Consider the following 2,893-nt stretch of genomic DNA (forward strand, 5'->3'; position numbering starts at 1 on the left):
CGGCAACCGCAGGTGCGGTGAAGGGCCGCAGAAGCAGAAATCTTGACTTTAATGAAGAACCGCAGAAGCGGCTCGTGGTCCGCAGAAGCGGGACCGCAGAAGCGATCCCTTGCCCGCAGAAGCGGAAATGACTGTTCAGAAATATCAATTTCGAGGGTTAAATTTCATAAGTTTGAAAATCGATTGAGAGCTCGGGAGAAGGCGATTTTGAGTGGGTTTTGAAGAGAAAATCATTGGGTAACGTTTCCTTGATCCCTTTTCTTTATATTTCATCATTATATAGCTAAATACATCATTTGAATTCGAATTTAGGATCAAAAGTTGGTTAATTTGGGGTAAAACTTTATTACCTAAACTATTGAGTTTTGAGTGGGCATTTGACCTCCAATTTGTGAGATTTTTATATGGTTAGACTCGTGAGAGTACGAGGGTTCTGAAAATGTAAAAATTATTCGATTCCGAGACGTTGGCTGGAGGGGCGTTTTGGTCATTTTACCTATTTTTGCGCCCTAGCTGTAAATTTATTAGCGGAATCAGTTGTTTGCAATATTATTTACAATGTATAATTGAATTGAATAGATTTGGGCCATTTGGAGTCGGATACTCGTGGCAAGAGCGTGGTTTCTAGTTGATATTGAGTCGGTTCGAGGTAAGTGGCTTGTCTAACCTTGTGTGGGGGACCTTTCCCCTTAGGATATTGTTATTTGGTATTTTGAGTGCCTTGCACGTGAGGTGACGAGCGCTTACTTGGGCCAATTGTTGAAAATCCAGTTTTACTTAAGATATTGCGATTGAGTTTCTTTCATATTTGCTTTATTCTACCTGCAACTACAACCGGTGCTAGATTAGGAGAGCATGTTGAGTTGTTTTAACTTGCCTACTTGCTTATGTTGCCTTGAATATACTACGTGAAGCATGTTAGGCCAGTACTACCCGTTGCTTGTCTTTGTACTTCATTTCGGTGTATCTTCTGGTTGTGATTGCGCATTTACATTGGGACTACGGATGTGGGATTCCGGTAGCTCCCCCCCTGTTTGTTTACTTTGGGACTACGGGTTCGATTCCCGGTAGATCCCCCTGCACTTTTACTTTGGGACTGCGGGTTAGATTCCCGATAGATCCCCCTTGCACATATGATGGACTACGGGACGGTATCCCGGGAGATCTACTGGACAGTTGAGAAAAGGACTACAGGACGGTATCCTGGGAGATCCTCATTGTTACCATTGGTATTGAGCTGTACTTATTCTGTGGTTATTCCGTTCTTGTGTATTTGCTATTGCCTTGTTTAACCTGTCTTATTTCACTGCTGTATTTATTATTTCCGTCAGATTATTATACTGTTAATTATTGTTATTACTATATTCTGTCTCAGTATAGCCCTGACATTCCTCGTCACTACCCAACCGAGGTTAGGTTTGGCACTTACTGAGTACCGCTGTGGTGTACTCATGTCCTTACTGCGCATGTTTTTCATGTACAGATCATCCAGGTACCTCTACTCAGGCGCACTATCAGTGAGGCAGGAGGGCTACGGAGACTTCGAGGTAGATCTGCTGCGTTCGCAGACCGACGAGTCTCCCTCTTATTCTATCTTTAGTACTTAGTTTTCCTTCTTTCGGTTGTTAGAAATTCTGGAGTTTGGAACCTTTACTATACACTTATGTAGCCTGTTTTGCCCGTGAGTTTCCGGGTTTTAGGAATTGTTTTAGACTTGTAATATTGAGTTGTACTTGCCAAGAGGCATTAAGTACAGTTTCCTTTAGATATTTGATTTGATTTTTCTCTATTTGGTCATGGGGACCAGGTGCCGTCATGACATGTTCACGGTTGGTGAACTAGGGTCGTGACAAGTTGGTATCAGAGCTTTAGGTTCATAGGAGTCACGGAACACAGGCCGGTTTATTAGAATCTCGCTGATCGGTACGGAGACGTCTGTACTTATCTACGAGGGGCTATGTAACTGTTTAGGAAAAATCTTCGTTTCATTTGAATTCCTTGTCGTGCGATATTTTGACATCAATTCTAAACTTCTGACTTCTATTCTCTCACAGATGGTGAGGAAATGTGCCACTCGAGATGATCAGGCACCCACGCCCCCTACTGCGGCCGTCAGAGGCCGGGGCCAGGGCCGGGGCAGAGGTCGAGGATGCGCACGTGGTGCAGTCAGAGCACCTGCGCGAGCTGCCGCCGAGGTACCACCAGCAGATCCAGCCGGAGCCCAGGCACCTGGCACACCTACTACTGCCACTACTACTCCAGCGCTCCAGGAGACTTTGGCTCAGTTCATGAGCATGTACACCACCTTGGCTCAGGCGGGGTTGCTTCCCGTTGCTGCAGCCACATCCCAGGCCGGGGGAGGAGCACAGACTCCCGCCGTCCGCACTCCTGAGCAGCGAGTGCAGGTTGAGCAGGCTCCCGAGATTATTCCGGCACCGCCTGCAGCGCCAGTTCAGCCCGAGGATGGGTCAGCTGCTTCAGAGGACGAGCAGCGCAGACTTGAGAGGTTCAAGAAGTATGATCCCCCAGTGTTCAGTGGATTAGCATCAGACGATGCCTTGGGATTTCTAGAGGAGTGTCATCGTATTCTTCGTACTATGGGCATAGTGGAGTCCAGCGGGGTTTCTTTCACTGCTTTTCAGCTTCAGGGAGCTGCCTATGACTGGTGGCACACTAATGAGATAGACAGTCCAGTCAAGGCTGCTTCACTGACTTAGACCCAGTTCTCGGACATGTTTATGAGAGAGTTTGTTCCCCAGAGCCTCAGAGATTCATGGCGCGCAGAGTTTGAGCACTTGTGCCAGGGTGCTATGACAGTTTCAGAGTATGCCATCCGTTATACCAGGTTGGCCAGGCACGCACCGGCTTTGGTTGCTACAGTTCGAGAGAGAGT

Source organism: Nicotiana attenuata, unplaced genomic scaffold (assembly GCF_001879085.1).
Source record: "Nicotiana attenuata strain UT unplaced genomic scaffold, NIATTr2, whole genome shotgun sequence".
Lineage (NCBI taxonomy): Eukaryota > Viridiplantae > Streptophyta > Magnoliopsida > Solanales > Solanaceae > Nicotiana > Nicotiana attenuata.